At 47.9% G+C, this 20,000-nt stretch overlaps 1 protein-coding gene across 1 annotated transcript in view; it reads right to left on the bottom strand.

The window, feature by feature from the left end:
- Nucleotides 1–20,000, bottom strand: part of LOC119596123 (protein espinas-like) — a 66,373-nt gene that overhangs the window by 40,395 nt on the left and 5,978 nt on the right. The gene's annotated exons all lie outside the window — the stretch shown is intronic.

Here is a 20,000-nt window from a genome sequence, read left to right as displayed (position 1 = left end):
CTGTTTACCCACGACTCGCGGCTGTAGTGTGGCCTCCGGCGGACGCAAACAACGCGCCGTCGCTTTGCTTTCCTTTGTTTTGCTTCGTCTTCGTTGTCTTCTTTTTGTTTTGTTTCTTCTTCGTTGTCTTCTTTTTCCTCTTTTGTTTTAACGTTTTGTTTTGTTTTGTTTCTTCTTCTTTTGTTTTATTGTTTTTTTTTCTTCTTTTGTTTTATTGTTTGTTTTGTTTCTTCTTTTTAGTTTTTTTCTTGTTTTGTTTTCTTTCTTCTTTTTTGCTTTCACTTTATTGTTCTGTTTTGTCTTCTTTGTTTTTCACTTCTTTCTTCTCTTTTCTTGTTTCATTTACTTCTTTCTTCTCTTTTCTTGTTTCATTTACTTCTTTCTTTTTTATTTCTTGCTTCTTTCACTTCTTTCTTTTGTTTTCTTTCTCGTTTCTTTTTTTTTCTTTGTCTTCTATTACTTGTCATTTTTTTCTTGACTTGTTTCTCTAATTTCTTCCTCTTCTTTCTTTTCTTGTTTCTTTTACTTCTTCCTTTTTCTATTTTCTTATTTTTTTCTTTCTTCAATTGTTTCTTTTATTAATATTTTTTTTTCTTTTTTCCATCTTGCAAAAGACGAATTTTTATTTCTCTTAAAAGGGGGCGGCCATTTTATTTCCTTCTTGCTCGATAAGTTTTAAAAATGTGGTATTGCTTATAAAAAATTACCATAAATTCGAAATATCATCTTTCCGCAGAAAACAATAAGGGCTTCTGACAAATAAAAACAAACACACAAACAAACAAACACATGAACAAACAAACACAATAATTAATTATTAAAATTCTTATCTTATCTTATCTTACTGTGATCGACATCATCTCAGCACTGCATTTGAAGGTATTGCAACTCACCTGTGGAGGAAAAAAAGAGGTTAATGCATTGACAAAATGTTTTGTTTTCTCTCTATCTAACATATAAATATAATGTTTTGTGTCTCTATTTAACATGTAGATTTTTTTTTTATTCTCTATCTATCTAACATATAGATAACTTTTCTGTTCTCTATTTCACATATAGATAAAAAAAATTTTGTTATCTATTTAATACACAGATAAACGGCTCTTATCTCTAATAAATACATGGATAAAAGATTTTGTTCTCTAACCACTTATTACTCAAATGAAATCGTATTAAAATATACGCTTTTTCATTAATATTTTGGGATGATCTATGTTTTGTTCTCAATTCAATTTCCTATATTTAGTATTACTTATTCATATCAATACTTATATTATCTTCTATAAAAATTATTATAGATTTTTTTTTTAATCACACACAGGAGAAGATATCATGCAATGTTGGAAAATATTGAATTAAATATTTTCCTCAGTGTGTTCATCTTTAGCATTTTAAACCTCGATAATTCGGACAAGAACAATAGGAAGAAAAATCAAGAGAAAAATATTCTAAGGGGAAAAAAATGAGGCATCTGGAATTTCTTCCTTAAATAATGCCACGAAGTAAACCTCACTTAAATTTTTAATAAATGTTCAGACAATTTCAGTTTGCAAAAAGACCAGAAAGAAAAGAAAAAAAATCAAACCAAAACCAAATAAATCAAACAAAAAAAAAATCAATCAAGAAATCAAACAACATCCAACTCAGCAAAAAAAAAAAAAAAAAAAAAAAAAAAAAAAAAAAAAAAAAAAAAATCACAAACGCCGTTTTATTTTCCTCACCAGACGCAGCGCTCTCGAATGTACAAAGAGTTAAAAACACACGAATCGAACGCCCTCATTTCCCTTTCAAATGAGGGTGGCAGCCGCGCCATCAGTCATGGGCGCTTCTTTCCGCCGCCCATGACCAGGTCTCGCGTCCCGAGGGGCGTGGCGACCATCACGAATCGGCGCTGATGAAAACCACTCGGCAAAGAGGTTTGATGTCCTCTTAAGATGTCAGCGAAAGAGTAACAGGACTGCGTATATACACACGGATGTACATACAATGACAAACATACATACGCGTAGACGTACACACAAGCGGCCACGTACAGGCGCCTATACAAACACAAGCGCGCATATCTATTCGTGTTCATGGACACAAACAAAAAAAAATCTTATTCCTTTACGGTAAAAACGTGCGTGTGGAAGGAGGGCTCAGTCTCGAAAACAAAAAGGAAGATTATGTATGTGTCGTGTATGTGAATGATTAAGTAAAGAGAAATATTTAAATGTTTTCTTTTCGTCTTTTTCATTTGTAACTACATTACTGTCTCCATAATTATTCTTAGCGATGACCTACAAAAATCATTAACATACAGACACACACACACACACACACACACACACACACACACACACACACACACACACACACACACACACACACACACACACACACACACACAAACACACACACACACTCTCTCTCTCTCTCTCTCTCTCTCTCTCTCTCTCTCTCTCTCTCTCTCTCTCTCTCTCTCTCTCTCTCTCTCTCTCTCTCTCTGTCATAATGATGTCCCCCTAAAGCCCAAACACATATAAACAAACAAACGAGCAAAAACCACACGCAAACAAACAAACAAACAAAGCCAAGCACCACACACTTACAACCAAGCCACCAAGCAAACGACACAGACAAACAAACACGAGGACTGTCTGTGGGAGTTTCTGAAACTCGAGCACACTCACAGAAGGACCGCCTGGGAAACCACTCGATAGGTCTCCCAGCGGTTGTGTTGGGCCGCCTAGAAGCCCCGTGTTAACTGTGGGGCGGCCGTGTTAACAGTGGCCTGGTAGTGATAACAGTGGGCCAGCAGTGTTAACAGTGGCCTGGTAGCGATAACAGTGGGCCAGCAGTGTTAACAGTGGGCCAGCAGTGTTAACAGTGGGCCGGTAGTGATAATCTTGGCCCGGCATTAACATCTAACTCGTCCTTACAATGAAGGAAGAGAAGGGACAGGAAGACAAAGGGAGAGATATATGGAAGAGGGTGGGGTTGGGGGAGGAAGAGAGGGAAAGGAAGGGAAAGGGATGGATGGATGGAGGGAGGGAGGGAGGGGGGGGGAAGGGGGGGGGAATAAGAGACGGCAAGGGACGGGGGGAGAGGGGAAGATGAGGAGAGGATGAAAAGGAAGACGGATAGATAGAGGAAAGGAGAGGGAGGCAGGAGGGAGCGTGAAAGGGAGAGGGAGAAGGAGAGGGAGAGGGAGAAGAGGAGGAAGGGGAAGAGGGACAGAGAGAGGGAGGGAGAGGGAGAGTGAAAGGGAGAGAAAGAGGGAGGGAGATGGCAAGGGAGAGGCAGATGGAAAGGAAGTTTAAATACAGAAAAATATGAAGAGAAAATGAAAGAAACCGAGAGACAAATACAGAAAGAAAGAAAAAAAACGATTTTGTTTACGCGCAGAGCTCCATCTTATGAATGAATAAAACCTTACGCCACGTACTACAAATAAGGCCAACCAAAGTGATAAATCATTTTATTCACTCTTAGGCCCCGCCCACCTGAGCCGTCTCCCGTGTCAAGCTGTCAACCACTGACTTGACCGGACCCCTACCTTCCTCCCCCCTACCTGCTCCCCCCTATCTCTCTCCCCCTTTCTAACCCTCCCAAACCTCTCCCCCCCTCATCCCTCCCCCCTTCCCCCCTTCACCTCTAAATCTAAACTCTTCTCTCAAAAACTCCACATTTCCAACGATAACACAAAAGGTGCACTTGACAGATAACACGCGTTGGTTGTACCTTGCAATTGACCTTACAACGACTGGGTACCGATGCTAAAGAGGAGGCTTTTAAAGGTACACGTGCTAAAATGGCCAAGGTACGCTCTTAACGGACAGACTGGAATACATACATACATATATACATATATACATACATACATAGAAATACACACAGAACCATATCCAAATATGCAGGCATAATGAACGTAGATACACATACTTCTAGACACACTGACAGCTTGAACATACAATACACGCATTAATAACAAAAGGAGCATACAACAGTTATACACACTCTTCCACAGACAAATACAAAACCAAAAACAAGATGAATACGAACGACCCCCCCCCCCCACACACACAAAAAAAAAAATCTGTACTACCACCTCACCCCCACCCCAACCTCCTCTCCAACATCCCATCCCCACCCCATCTCCTCTCCATCATCTTACTCCCTACCATTTCATGTCTCCCTCGCTCCTCTCACCCCATTCCCACCCCTATCATCCTAGTCTCCACCATCTCGCGTCTCCGTCACCCCCGTCTTCACCCCACCATCCTACCCCCACCAATTCGCGTCTCCCTCACCCCACCTTTACCTTAACCCTACCCCATCCTCTCTCCATCACCCCACCCCACCATCTCTCCATCATCCCGATTATCCCCCCTCTCCTTCCCTCCCCATGCCTCCCCGCAACCTCCCGGGGCTTGCCTGTCTCCACCACAAAAGGCGTGGGCCAGCAGGAGACGCCTCATTACCATAGTGTGGGGATACCGTAGCGCTCCTCAGCTTCTTCCAAGACGGGAGGGGATGCCCGCCGAAGGAGGGGCCGCGGAGATCCTACAAGCTCTCCTGTGATCTCAAGCTCTCCCGTGATCTCAAGCTCTCGCGTGATGTTGCGAAAATGGGCGTGTTGCAAAGGACGAGAACGAGGTTTAATGTACAAGAAGGAGAACAAATAGAATTATTCGAGCTTTAAAAGTATGGATATTCTAATGTTGGAATACAGGTTATTACAAAGTATTACAAAGGACGATTTTAAATTCACCCCCTCCAAAAAGAAAAGAAAAGAAAAAAATAGTACTGGTTTGAGTTTATATATAGGCTACTGCAATGGAAGATTTTAAATACCCCTACCCCCCGCTCAAAAAAGGAAAGATAGAAGAAAAATTATATATATATATATATATATATATATATATATATATATATATATATATATATATATATATATATATATATATATATATATATATCATTAGCATGAGTTTAAAATGCATGGCTATTCTACAGGTGAAATCAACGCCCGGACACATTGACGAGGACGGTAACTCTAGACAAACGTACAGGTTCTCGAAAGTAAAGAGACAACTATCCACGCATCCAAACGAGGATTACGACCCATTAACACCCTGATCCCAAGACGAGAAATGCCGATCCCAGGCGCAAGAAAATCCTCCCGGAGTGAGATTATCCCACGAAAGGAAAGGAAAGGAGGGTGGATAGGAGAGATTAGATAGATAGAGGTAGACAGAGATAAATAGATAGATTGGTAGGTAGGTAGAACGATGGACATGCAAGCATACAGAGAGAGAGAGAGAGAGAGAGAGAGAGAGAGAGAGAGAGAGAGAGAGAGAGAGAGAGAGAGAGAGAGAGAGAGAGAGAGAGAGAGAGAGAGAGAGGAGAGAGAGAGAGAGAGGAGAGAGAGAGAGAGAGAGAGAGAGAGAGAGAGAGAGAGAGGCGGGAATGGGCAGAGAGGCCTGGTGAGGTACTGGCATGCTCCGTTGTGCCTCGGGTACTGGGTCACACTGCCCGCCTGTTGACCCACACTTACGCGTGTACGCTGGTCTGGTACGCACACGCGTGCGCGCGCGCACACACACACACACACACACACACACACACACACACACACATACACACACACACACACACATACATACATCATACAATATATAAATAAATTATACATTTTTGTTGTACTCTGGGATTTTTGCGTGAAAGGGCGGGGAGATGGAGGGAGACAGAGATAGATAGATAGAGAAGGTAGGAAGGAACGGAGGAAAGAAAGGAAGGAGGAGAGGAGGGAGGGCAAGAGAGAATGAGAAAGACCGAGGGGCGAGAGAAAGATGATAAAACAAGGACCAAGACGAATACCCAAAAATTTCAATCTTAAAAACAGTACCCAAAAACTAATACAGAAAAAAATAAACCAAAAGTACCTATGACTTTTTAAATATCTAGTAAAAAAAAAAAAAAAAAAAAAAAAAAAAAGCATTACTTAAAAATAATACATCGAACTGAATACCATAAAATGCAGAAAAAATGCTGATGTCCCCCCCCCCCCCAAAAAAAAAAAATAATAATAATAATAATAAATAATAAATAAGGCTCCCCAAAACCACCAACCATACCCATCAATCCCTAAAGCCAAAACCCCATAAACCCAGCCGCCCCCCCCAAAAAAAAAACTCAAAATCAAAAGAAAAAAAAGAAAAATCCAAAATCCCAAGCGACCCTGCATTCCATCCCTTCAGTAACTACTCCGCAGGTGCGAAGATATTGGCCTAATTGGAGGTACAGCAGAGCGCGCTGGAGGGAGGCTCGTAGCATACCGGCCAGTGAGGGGCTGACGAGGGGCTGACGTGGAGCTGACGTAGGGCTGACGAGGGGCTGAAAGGGGCTGACGAGGAACTGACGAAGGGCTGACGAAGGCCTGACGTTGGGCTGGCGAGTAGCTGATTGACTGACGAAGGGACTGACGAAGGACGAACGTGAGGCTGACTGACGAAGGCCCAACGTAGGGCTGACAGGGGGCTGACGAAGAGCTGACGAGGGGCACGAGGCGCACCGACTACAGGTGGCTCTTAAACCCACCACTCCCGGCGCAGAAACCCGGTGATTTTCATACTACTGAAGAGTCCGACTTTTTTTTTTTTTTTTTTTGAGAAAAGATATTCGGTTTCTCGGCCACGGATGATGATGTGCGTGGCTTTCTATACAGGCATGAAAAGCGGCTATAATTCTGTGGAAATTGTAGCTTCTGAACATTCGTGTAGGACGGATCAATACCTGGCGTTTTTTTTTTTCTCTCTCTCTTTTTTAAATCTTATTATTGTTGTTCTTCGAGGAAAACTAAACAACCAGACATCTTAAAAAAAAAAAAAAGTGTTAACTTCTTTACCAAATCTAGTCCAAACACCACAACAAACAGACCAAAAAAAGTACATAAAACAATTGAATCTCTAGAAGAAAAATAAAAAAAGGACACCCCCTTCAAATCTAGCAACAACCCCCCCCCAAAAAAAAAAAAAAACATACCCCCTATAAAATCCAATAAATAAATAAACAAATAATAACAATAATAAAACCAGGGAGCCACCACCTCCACAGCGTAAGCAAGTAGCCCTTATAAACACCGTGCGTGGCTCAACACTACCTTGACCCCAGCCGCTCAATTACCACGGCCAGCACACGCCTCGGGATCTAGGCTGGCCGCGCCTCTGCATTCCGAAAGACTATTGGGGAAGCCGACCGCTCTTCGCCGGGATCATCCGACTGACTGACTCGTGTTGGGATCGCTAATAAAAATAGGAGGGAGCGAGAGGGATGGAGATAGGGGGGGGGATGGAGGGAGGAAGGGAGGAAGGGGGGGAGAAGGGAGGGAGGGAGAGAGGGAGGGAGGAAGAGAGGGAGAGGGATGGAGGGAGGGTGGGAGAGGAAGAGAGGGAGAGGGAGGGGGGAGAGGGAGGGAGAGGGAAAGAGATGGAGGGAGAGGAAGAGGGAGAGGGATGGAGAGAGATGGAGAGAGATGGAGAGAGAGAGATGGAGAGAGAGAGAGAGAGAGAGAGAGAGAGAGAGAGAGAGAGAAAGAGAGAGAGAGAGGAAGAGAAGACAGAGAGAGAGGAGAGAGAGAGAGAGAGAGAGAGAGAGAGAGAGAGAGAGAGAGAGAGAAGAGAAAATAGATGATGCGGATGCGATATGGGTATTCTCTTGAGAAAGCTGTGGGTAGATGTGTTTTTCTTTTCAAAAGAGTGGAAACCCTGAGCAAACGGAATAGAGAAACAAAGGAACATCCAATGATTTTTCTAGTTAATAAGAACGTTCGCACTCCAATGTTTATTTTGTCTTCTGAGTACAATCGTTTTTCCTTTTTTTTATTTTCGTTTTAATCCTGTTATCATTATTATCATAACTGTTGTTTTTGTTCAATCATTACTACTCCCATACACGAAACGAGGCACCGAACCGACGAAACGAGGCACCGAATCAACGAAACGAACCACCGAATCAACGAAACGAACCACCGAAGGAGAAACCGACTAACTTCCTCATATTTCTTCCTTTTTTTTTTGAAAGAAAGATTTCGAGGCAAGGTGGAGGAGGAGGGGGGGGTGTAGGACGAGGCAAAGAGGCAGGGGGGGGGGGTAGGGCGAGGCGAGGCGAAGAGGGGTTAGGGGGGTTGAGGGGTGGAGGGGTCGTTCCCTCTGCACTCCAACTCCACTCCCTTCACAATACCCCAACGATCATTGACACACAAGAAGTCAAATAATAAGGAAATGGCTTTACGAGTTTTACGACGAAAACCGAGCTGCTCACGAAACGCACGAAACTTTTGTAATGTTTCGGGGTCACACACAGACACACACACATACACATACACACGAGAGCATTATGCTAATGAGCTTGACATAATGAGAGAAAAGTTAGGACGGCCCCTTCCCCCGAGTTTCGTGGCTTGTCGAGGGAATCCCCGGGGTTCATATGACGCTCTGCCGAAGCGCTTGTCAACGGCACTTTGTTTGTGTGATAAGAATGTGTGTTTTTGTTCTACATTGTTTTTTCCACTTCTGGCTATGCGTGCATGTATATGGATGAATAGATAGATAGATAGACAGGGGAGAGAGATGAATAGAGATATGAATATGCAGCAGGTAAAAAAAAAGTAGTTAGCAGAACAGATTCATACATACATACATATATACATATATATACAGATATATTGATAGATAAATAGATAGATAGATTGGGAAAAAGAGAGAAAAATATTGGTAGACAGATAGACTGAAATATACATAAAACACAGGTATTGATAGACATATATGTATAAACAGAGAGATAAAAGGACAGATATAGATACACGGACAACCCCCCCCCACACCCACATCCCTCCCCCCTCAGAGCCCCCGAATCGATCTCCCTCTTCGTAAACCCAATTAACAAAATCCTATCTATAGTCAACCCCCCCCCCATCTTTAAATGTCACATTTTTGCAATAGGATTCAATTGCTCTCGGAGGCATCGCATTAACGACTCCCTCTCCCCCCTCCCCTCTCCCCCCCCCTTCTCCCATCACACCCTCCTTCCCTCCCTTCTCCCATCACACCCCCATTCCCCCCTTTCTCCCATCATACACCCCTCCCCCCCCTTCTCCCATCACACCCCCCTCCCCCTCTTCTCTCATCACCTCCCCACCCCACCCCACCCCACCCCTTCCGTACCTCCTTAGGCTTCACGCGAGTCGTGTCACAATCTCGTAAATATCGAACGGTTAATTGTCCTGCCTCACACACATCGCTTCCGATTCGTTACCTGTCTGTCGGGGGAACTGCCCTGTCTTGAGAACGGGCACACGCACGTACACGGGCATACGTACGCACTTGTAGGTACGGATATACGCACTCGTTCACGCATGCACGGACGTGTGGAATAAAGAAAACAAAATGGCCACAATTATGAATAACACGGAAAGGAAAAACGTGTGAATAAATTGAAAAAAAAAGTAAGAGGCAATCAAAAGAAATATAAAAAATAATAAACAGAAAAAAATAATAAAAACAAAACAAAACAAAAACCACAGAAAATACGCAAATCAACCTTCATTCAATACAGAAATGAAGACCTTTAAAAAGCCATTACGCAGAGCTGGCAATTTCCAACGGTGAAAAGGTTAAAGCTAATCGACAGGTCCTGTTTACGAGCTGCTGTCATGGCCGGGCTGTCGGGCTATTCGTGGGCAGGCAGGGTTAGCACGCAGCCCCCCGAGCGCCCTGTCACTCCCTTGTCGGAAAAAGGGAGAGGAAAAAAAAGGTTACGTTTATACAAATTGTGAATGTTCTAAGTGAGTGTCCCCGATACGCGGCGGAAATCGCCGTTTTTTGACGTTCGGTCTGAGGTAATCTGATCTCTTTTCGTTTTTTTTTCTAGCTATCTTTCTCTTTCTTCCTTCTCCTTCCTATTTCTCTGTCTTCCTTCTACTTCTCCCTCTCCTTTTCCATCTCCTTCTTCATCACACTCCCTCTCTCCCTCAAATCTCCACCTCTAATAAACCATCTCTACCTCTACCTCTAATCTCCCTTTCCCTCTCCCTCTCCTTCTCTTTCTCCCTCTCCCTCTCCCCACACCCAAACGAGGAAATCCCTTTCAATGAAAAAAGAATCCTCCAACAACATCAATGACAGCAACACCAACAACAACAACAACACCAACAGCACCCATCAGATTCGCTGCAGCACGGAGAAGGAAAACCCGAGGAAAGCCGAGCATCCAGCGCGTGGGGCGAACGGCGAGCGAGCACCTGGCTGTAATTACACTTTGGTGACGAGTCGCTGTTAGTCCTGGAATTATGCGCCGCGCTCAGGCCTTTTCCACGAGGGAGGGAGGCTGTGCTGACACCTGACAGGGCGACAGGTCTTCTCTCCGGCTGTGTTTGTTTGTGTCTGTGTCTGCGTCATTATCTCAGTTTGTTTGTGTTTGTTTGTTTTTCCGCTTTGTCTGGCTGTGTTTATTTGGCTGTGTTTTGGGTGTTTCTGTCTGTCTGTTTGTGTTTGTTTGTCTGTCTCTCTCTCTCCTTCTCTCTCCCCCCTCTCCTCTCAACCCCCTCTCTCTCTCTCTACCCCCTCTCCCTCTCTCTCTCCCCTCTCTCCTTCTCTCTCCCCCCTCTCCTCTCTACCCCCTCTCTCTCTCTACCCCCTCTCCCTCTCTCTCTCCCCTCTCTCCTTCTCTCTCTCTCTCTCTCTCCTCTCCCTCTCTCCCTCTCTCTCCTCCCTCTCCCTCTCTCGCCTCCCCCTCCCTCTCCCTCCCCCGTGCCCCTCTCCTCGGCTGGATTCGCTGCCAGAAGGTGCCTCGAGGCTGAGGTACAGGGCGGAATACTGTAATCTCCCGTCAGTGGTTTATATATGTCCTGGAGGGGAAGACGGCTGAGATATTTGCACCCTCTCTCTCTTTCTCTCTCTCTTTCGCTTTCTGTCTTTCCTTCTTTCTTTCTTTCCCTCTCTCTTTCTTTCTCTTTCTCTTTCTGTGTGTGTGTGTGTGTGTGTGTGTGTGTGTGTGTGTGTGTGTGTGTGTGTGTGTGTGTGTGTGTGTGTGTGTGTGTGTGTGTGTGTGTGTGTGTGTGTGTGTGTGTGTGTGTGTGGGTGGGTGCGTGGGTGCGTCCGACAGAGAATAAACCAGCTGCACGCAAAGAAAAATTCCCCATCGCCAAGCTGAAAGGCCAGAGCGGGTGATGACCGAGATGAAAGCAGCGTATGTGGTGACAATTTATGGTGGCAGTTGTGATGACAGTTATGGTGACAGGTGTGGTTGTGGCGGCGGCGGCGGCGACGAGAAAAGCGACGCGGGGTTGGAGGAGGCAGCGCGAGGTGTGAGAGGTGACCCCGCCTTCCTGCTCCCTTCTGCTTCCTTCTACTGCTGCTGCTGGCGTCAGCGGGAGCGGGCGCTGAGTCATCGCGCGGTGCGGGGGCAAGCTCGACGCTGCCCCGTGATTTCGGAGCGCGGGGGAGTCGGTGGGCAAGATAATTATTAACGAGAGGAGATGTAAGAGTCGGCTTGCGAGTAAGATTGCAAAATGTTGGAGTCGGTATACTATATATGCTCGGTCGAGAGGAAGGAACAGTCGGTTTCCTCGAACAAGTAAGAGCGAAAAGAGAAGGAAGAGTAGGTTTCCTCGAGCAAGTAAGAGCGAGAAGGGATGGAAGACGCTTCGCTCGACCCAAGGAAAAGAATAGAGTTTGTTCCCGCAACAGACGGAACCCCAGAACAAACCCCTTCGCCGGCCACGCGACACCTAATCGCGTCGCTCGTCGTGTCCAATCGAGCTTTTTTAGCGTCGACACTCAGCCGTGTCCTTCGCGAAAGAACAGCGAGGCGGTTTGGGCGGAGGAAAGACTTGTGGGATCTACGGATATATTTTCTTTCTCTCTCTCTTTCTCCTTCTCTTTCGTTCTCTTTTTCTCTAGCTCTTTCTTTCTTTCTTTCCGTCTCTGTCTCTATCTCTATCTCTAACCATATCTCTATCTCTCTCTCTCTTTCTCTCTCTCTCCTAAATCCATTTTCCTATTTACATCAGGGCATCTCAAGCTCAATATAGCAAACAAATAAAGAAGACATATAAATGACAACAAAGACAGCAGAAACAGGGATAGGGTCGAAGGCAGGAAGCAAGAGCTGAGAAGGCAAGGAGGCAGAAATAGGAGCAGGGCGAAGGAGCAGCAGGAGGAGGCAGGGGCAGGAAGCAGGATGTAGGGCGAAGGAGCAGGACCAGGGGGCAGATGAAGGGGCAGGGGAGGAGGCAGGATGCAGGTTGAAGAAGCAGGACCTGGGGGGAAATGAGGGGGTAGGGGAGGAGGCAAGGGTAACAGGTAAGAAGCAGGTAGTAGCAGAAACAGGGGCAGGAGGCCAGGCAAATGAACAGGGGCAAGGGGTAGAGCTATAGCGACGACAGGAGGCAGAGGCAGGAGGCAGGAGGCAACAGACAACAGACAAGGCAAATGAACAGGGGCAGGGCTATAGAGCAGCGACAAGAGGCAGTGACAACAGCTAGGGGCAATACTCGGGGGCAGGAGGGAGGAAGGGCAGAAGGGAGGAAGGGCAAAAGGCAGGAGGGCAGCGAGGGCGCACGGGTACCCCCTGCAATTATCTCGGTGCGCGTCCGAGTTGCCGTAATTGTGGCGTCACGTTCGGCCGGTTTGAGGAGCATCGCGACGCGGGCCAAGGCAAGCTGCTGCTCCTTTTATGGCTCAATATGGGGCTGGAGACACCGCCGTGCTCCTCTCGTGCGCGGGTGTTTTTGTTAAGCAGGTCGTGGGCAATTAAATGGGGCAATAGGATATGTGGTGTGAGTGTTTTAATCTCTGTCTCTGTCTACGTCTCTCTCTCTCTCTCTCTCTCTCTCTCTCTCTCTCTCTCTCTCTCTCTCTCTCTCTCTCTCTCTCTCTCTCTCTCTCTCTCTCTCTCTCTAAATGAATTTGACGTACTAAACAAAAAAAAAGAAAAAAAAGAAAAACAAGGAAAGAAAAAAGAAAAAAGAAAAGAAAAGAAAAGGAAAAAGAAATATGTATATATATATATATATATATATATATATATATATATATATATATATATATACACATACACACACTTTACCACAGACCAACACCACTTGTACCACACCATTACTCGACCCCCCACCCCCCTCAAAAAAAACTATATACGAGTTTCCACGAGTACATCGGCCCCCCTCCCCCCCTACACCCAAGCGAGGTCTTTACACCCCTATGCATAAATCGGCTTTAACATCTCACTTCTCCAGTAGAAGAATTCCTGGCCAAGTTCAACACCAAAGATTTACACCTTAACGTCGCAGACCGTGAGGGTTGAAAATACGCACCTCTTCCCCTCCTCCTACCCTTCCCCTTCCCCCCTCCCTCCCTCTCCTACCCTTCCCCTTCCCCCCTCCCTCCCTCTCCTCCATCCTCTCCTCTCCTCCCCATCCTCATTCCCCTTTCCTATCCTCTTCCCCATCGCCCTCTCTTCTTCCCTCCCATCCCCAATCCCTCCCCTCTTTCTCTTACTCTTCTTCTGCTTCTTCTTCTTATAATTATTATAATTATTATTTTTATCATTATTATTATTATTATTATTATTATTATTATTATCATTATTCCTTCTCCTCCTCCTCCATCTCTCCCCCACCCCACTCCATCCCTCTCCCTCCTCCCCCTCCTCTCTCCATCCCTCTCCCTCCCCTTCCCCTTCCATCCCCCTCCATCCCCCCCCCACATCTGTGTTTGTGCCGGGACGCGAAACCCCCGACGAACACAAGACGCCGGCGATTGAATCATCGAGGGACCCCATTTACAGCGGGATTAGGGAGTGTAAATGGCGCATGCAGATGACTTTATGGCCCGGATTGGGTGAGAGGGGGTGGTGGGGGAAGGAGGAGGGGGGGGCGGCCCTAATCCTGCGAGAGGAACGACTTCGAGGTGGGGTGGGGTGGGGTGGGGTGAGGCTAAAGGATGGGGGGGGAGGTGTTGGGGGAAGGGAGAAGAGAGGGGTGGGGGTGGGGTGGGAAGCATCTTTTAGCGCAAGGGGTGAAATTGAGGATGGGGTTAGAAGGGGGGGGGGGGTAGGGGATTTAATGAGAGAAAGGGGGAAGGGGTTGGTGATTTAATGGACGGAGAAATGGAGGAGGGTATCCAGCAAAACGGGAGGGAATAAGGGAGATCTGTCAAAAGGGAGGGAACAGAGGGGGAATCTAGCATAAGGGTGGGGGGTGGGTAGGGGGGAAGGGGAGGGTTTCCCCCTATAAAAAGGGGAGGGAATGTGGGGGGAAAATCTATAAAAAAGGGGGGGGAACAGGGGGGGGGGGGGAACCCTTTTTAAAAAAAGGGGGGGAAAGGGAAAGGGGGAAAAAAAATCAAAATCAAAAAAAAAAAAAAAAAAAAAGTTCGGGGATAGGCCTTTTAAACCCCAAGAAAAAATTAGAAGGGGTTTTAAGAAAAGGGGGGAATAAGGGGAAGACGGGGGGGGGAGGGGGGGAGAAAAGGGAACAAAAATACAAAACCCCTAACAAAAAATAGGGAATGGGGGTAAAGAAAAAAGGGAGGCCCTTATAGAGGGGTTTTAAATTCAAAGGCTTTTTAAAAAACTTAGGGAAAGAATTTAAAAGAGGGGGGGGGAAAGTTGGGGGGGGGGGGAGGGGAAAGTTGGGGGGACGAGTAGGGGGGGGAGGGAGGTGGGGGGGGTAAAGGGGGGACGGGGGGGAGAGGACGTAAGAGAGGGAGAAGTGGGCGGGGAGGAGGAAATAGGGAGGAAGTGGGGGGAGGGGAGGGGGAAGAAGAGGAAGGGGAAAAAAAAAGGGGGGAATACCTACAAACCCCCCAACCCAAAATAGGGGGTTTTTAAGGGCCCAGAAAACCCCCCCCCCCCCCCCAACAAACGTTTAGAAAGGGGGGAAACCCAGCGTCGTATCTTTAAACGAATTACAATTAAAAAAGAGGGGTTGGGGGGGGGAATGGGGGGGGAGTGGGGGGGGGGAGGGGGGGTTTTGGGGGGAGGTTGTAAATGGGTGGAAGGGGGGTTCGTGTGTGGCGGGGGGAGGGGGTGCAGTGGTGAGGGAGGGGGTGATGGGGGGGGGGGGGGTTTGGGTGTGGGGGGAGGGGTGTGGGGGGCGGGGGGGGGGTTTCAGGGGATGAGGGAGGGGGTTTAGTGGGGGGGGGGGGGGGAGGGGGGTGGGTGGCTGTGGGGGTGGCTGTTTTTTTGCGTATGTGGGGGGGAAGGGGGGGTTGAGGGGGGGGTTGTGGTTTAAATTGTTTAATTGGAGGGGGGGGGGAAGGGGGGGGGATTAGCCGAATTAAAACGAAGAAAAAGTGATCTTTCCCGGGCCGGGGGGGCCCAATGATCCCTCCGTCTCCTATCTTTTCCTCTCCCATTTCCTCCCCCTTTTCCCCCTCCTTCTCCCTCTCCCTCACATTCCCTCACCTTTTCCTTCTCCCCCCCTCCTCCCCCCCCTTTCTTCCCGCACCCTCCCGCCCAAAACCCCCCCCGGCCCCCCACCCCCCCCCCCCCCACCTTAACCCACCCTCCCCCTCCCCCCCACCCCCCATCACCCTCCCTCTCCCGGGCCCCCCATCCCCAACCCACCCCGCCCCGCCCCACCCCCACCCTTAACATCTTTTTCCCCCCCCACCACCCCCCCCCCAAAACCCCCCCCACCCCCCCCCCCCCCACCCCCCCCCCCACCCCCCCCCCACCCCCCCCCGCCCCCCCCCAACCCCCTCCCACCCTCCCCCACCCCCCCCAAACCCCCCCCCCCCCCCCACTTTTCCCGCAAACCCCCCCCACCTCCCCCCCTCCCCCCCGCCCCCCACCCTCCCCTCACCCCCCCCTCCATCTCTCCTCACCCCCCTCCACCTCCCCCTCACTCCCCCCCACCTCTCTCCCTTCCCCCCCTCCACCCCCCCTCCCCCCCCCCCCCCCAACCCCCGTCCCACCCCCCCCCCACCTCCCCCACCCCCCCCACCCCCCCTCCACCCTCCCCCTTCCCCCCCTCCCCACCCCCCTCCACCCCCCCCACCCCCCGCCACCCCCCCCACCCCCCCCACCCTCCCTCACCTCCCCCCCTCCCACCCCCTCCCCCACCTCCCCCCACCCCCTCCTCCCCCACCCCCCCCCCCCCACCCCCCTTCCCCCCCCACCCCCCCCACCCTCCCCACCCCCCGTCCACCACCCCCCACCCCCCCACCCCCCCTCACCCCCCTCCACCTTCTTTCCCCCACCCTCCCCTTTCCCCCTCTCCCCTAAAACCCCCCTCCCCCTTCCCCCCCTCCCTCCCCTCTTTCCCCCCCCCCCTTTTCTCCCTCACCCTCCCTCCACCTCTTCCCTCATCTCCTTTTAACCCCCCCCCACCCCCCCCCACCCCCTCCCCCACCCTCCCTCCTCCTCCCCCACCCCCCCTCCACCCTTCCCCCCACCCCCCTCCCCTTTTCTCCCCCACCCCCTCCACCCTCTCCCTCACCCCCCCAACCCCTCTCCCTCACCCTCCCTCCAACCCCCCCCTCCCCCCCCTCCACCTCTCTCCCCACCCCCTCCACCTCTCTCCCCCACCCTCCCTCCACCTCTGTCCCTCACTCTCCCTCCACCTCTCTCCCTCACTCTCCCTCCACCTCCCTCCACCTCTGTCCCTCACCCTCCCTCCACCTCTCTCCCTCACCCTCCCTCCACCTCTCTCCCTCACTCTCCCTCCACCTCTCTCCCTCACCCTCCCTCCACCCCTGTCCCTCACCCCCCTCCCTCCACTTCTCTCCCTCACCCTCCCTCCACCTCTCTCCCTCACTCTCCCTCCCTCCACCTCTGTCCCTCGCCCTCCCTCCCTCCACCTCTGTCCCTCACCCTCCCTCCCTCCACCTCTGTCCCTCACCCTCCCTCCCTCCACCTCCCTCTCTCTTGACCTCCGGGCGCCGACTTTCACGACCACCGCTGGACCGGGCGTCCTGAGCAGTGTGGGAAACCGAGATCCTTTCCTGGGCGTCTCTCCCGGGGTCACTGGGAGCCTTAGAATCACGAGGCGTGTGTCAAATGCTTCGTTAATCGTGTCGACGAACGAGGCGGAAAAAAGGTAATTGATAAAGGAATAAGTGCCTGTGTTTTTTTATCTATTTATTTATTTTGCGTGCGCGCGTGTGTGTGTGTGTGTGTGTGTGTGTGCGAGCGTGTGTGCGTGTGGGTGTGTGTGTGTGTGTGTACGCGTGTGCGTGAATATGAGTCCCAGCGTGTGTTCCCGAGTGCCTTCCAGTGAGCCTTTATACCTGTATTTATACGAATGTATTTATGCGTACCTGTACATGTTACATATAGATCAGCGGCCCTAATTCTGCCTGGGCACGAGAGAGCATCTATCTCGCCCCCTCCCCCCCGCGCCGTCAAGACAAGAGATAACAATCCCTAAGGAATCTTGGCGACTAACAAGTGGATTATTCTTATCTCGGAACAATTCATTATCGCTCGCCGCATCACATACCGAAAACCAGCCATAAATCTGGAAGCCCAAAGAGATTCTGATTGTTAATGCTAATAGTTAATGTCAACAGATTCCTGCATGGGGTTTAAATGGGCTTGCGAACGAACATACACACACACACACACACACACACACACACACACACACACACACACACACACACACACACACGCACACACGCACACACACACACGCACACACACACACACATACACGCACACACACACACACACACATACACGCACACACACGCACACACACACACACACACGCACGCACGCACACACACACAGTTACCCTAACGGTGTTCGGAAGGGAAAGGTAAGGGGAAGGGGAAGGGGAAGAGAAAGAGGAAGAGGAAGAAAGCATAGAAGAAGAGGAAAAGGAAGAAGAGAATGAAGGAGAGGGAGAGGAAGAAAAGGAAGAAGGGGAAGGAGAGAATTAAGGGGAATGGAAAGAGAATGGAGGAGAAAGGGACAAAAAGGGATGAAAGAGAAGAGCAAAGAAGGAGAAATAGAAAGAGAAGGACATCAAAGAAAAAAAATATGGAAAGGAAATTAAATGGTAGGAGAGAAGAAAACAACAAGAAAACGAAGCACCAAGAAATAAAGAAAGAAAAAAAGAAAGAAAGAAAAAAAAGAAAGAAAGAAAAAGAAAAAAAAAAAGAAAAGAAAGAAAGAAAGAAAGAAAAAAATATAATACAAATAAATGATATCAAAATAAATAAATAAAAAAAAGGAAAAAAATATAAACTACCCCTCCTCCGCCCAAAAGCCTCCCTCCCCCCCCCCATCAAGCCACGAAAAGAACCCCGCAAGATCAACACTGCAACACTGCAAAATCCTCTAACCTTCACATTAATTCGCAGTGGCAGGCGGCCGAAACCAACCCTACGCCCCCCCTCCCCCACCCTCCACCCTCTCCCCCCCTCCCCTCCCCCCTCACCAAAATTCGGGTTTGACTAATCTAATTGGTATTATCTCAGTCGTTCCGTGTGGCTTGGCGAGGACAGCATTCTTAAAAGGGGTCTCGCTTCATTATTCAAACGGCTAATGATCCTGTTCGTAAGTATTTGCATTTGGGAACATCGCGTCAATGAAATGGGGGGGGGGGGCTTACGTTGTGGGTGGGTGGGTGTGGGTGGGTGGGAGGGGGGTAGAGAGAGGGAGGGAGAAAAGGAAAAAGGAAGGAGTAGGGGGAAGGGAAAGACAGGGAGAAAGGGAGAGGGAGAAAGAGGGGGAGAGAGAGAGGGAAAGGGAGAAAGAGAAACAGAGAGAGAGAGAGAGAGAGAGAGAGAGAGAGAGAGAGAGAGAGAGAGAGAGAGAGAGAGAGAGCAAAGCATAAATAAATAAGAATAAGAATAATAAAAGAACAGACAAGAAAACAGATAAGAAAAAAAACAAACACAATCACCCCAAAATTTCCTTTGCCCATCCACCCGCTTATTTTTCTGTTTGTTTTTGTTGCTCCTGTTGTTTTTGTGTTTTTTTTGTTGCTGTTGTTGTTGTTGTTGTTGTTTTTCTTCTTCTGAAAATGGACAATAGAGCTAAATTCTTCTTCATCTTCATCTTCTCTTTCTCCTTCTCCTCCCCCTCCTCTTTCTTCTTCTTCTTCTTCTTCTCCTCCCCTTTTTTCTTCTTCTTCTTCTCCTCCTCTTTCTTCTTCTCCTTCTTCTTCTCCTCCTCTTTCTTCTTCTTCTTCTTCTTCTTCTTCTTCTTCTTCTTCTTCTTCTTCTTCTTCTCCTTCTCCTTCTCCCCCTCCTCCTCCTTCAGCTTCGCGGCGGCACAAGCATGGCCGCCCAGGTGTGCCTTCCAGTCTGCTTCCTCTTCCGACTAATTGCACAAATGCCAACGCTCTCAGGTGAGCTTCTTGCAAGATTTTCGAAAGTGATCTACTCCTAATATCTATTTATCTAATGCTTTTACATTTTTTTATCAGTTTTCGTGACCATGTCTGGTAATGGAGTTAATATAGTTAATAAAGTTAATTCATGTTTGCTATTTTTTTTTTTTTTTTTTACAAATTTCTATTCTTTTATTACTGTCAAAACTACCACCATCATTGCTACTATTATAATCATCATTATCATTATCACTATTATTATCACTATCATTATTATGATCATAATGATAATAATTGTAATCAATATCATCAAGAAACATTATCGTCATTATCATTACTATGAATCATCATCATTATAATTATCATCATCATCGCTACCACTACTATCATAACTCGATAATCACATAATAATTCCCCTTAGCATTACTTTCATTACCACCTTTATAACCATTATCATTATCATCATTATCACCATTATAATTATCATCATCATCATTAACACCATTATCATTATTATCATTATCATGAACACCATTATCATAATCATCATTATCATAATCATCATTATCATAATCACCAACATCATTCTCATCGTTATCATTATCACCATTATCATCATCATCACCATTACCATTATCATCATTGTTAATGCTAATAATTATCATCATTATCA

The sequence above is a fragment of the Penaeus monodon genome, chromosome 37, assembly GCF_015228065.2.
Source record: "Penaeus monodon isolate SGIC_2016 chromosome 37, NSTDA_Pmon_1, whole genome shotgun sequence".
NCBI lineage: Eukaryota > Metazoa > Arthropoda > Malacostraca > Decapoda > Penaeidae > Penaeus > Penaeus monodon.
This window is presented reverse-complemented; position numbering and strand designations above follow the sequence as displayed.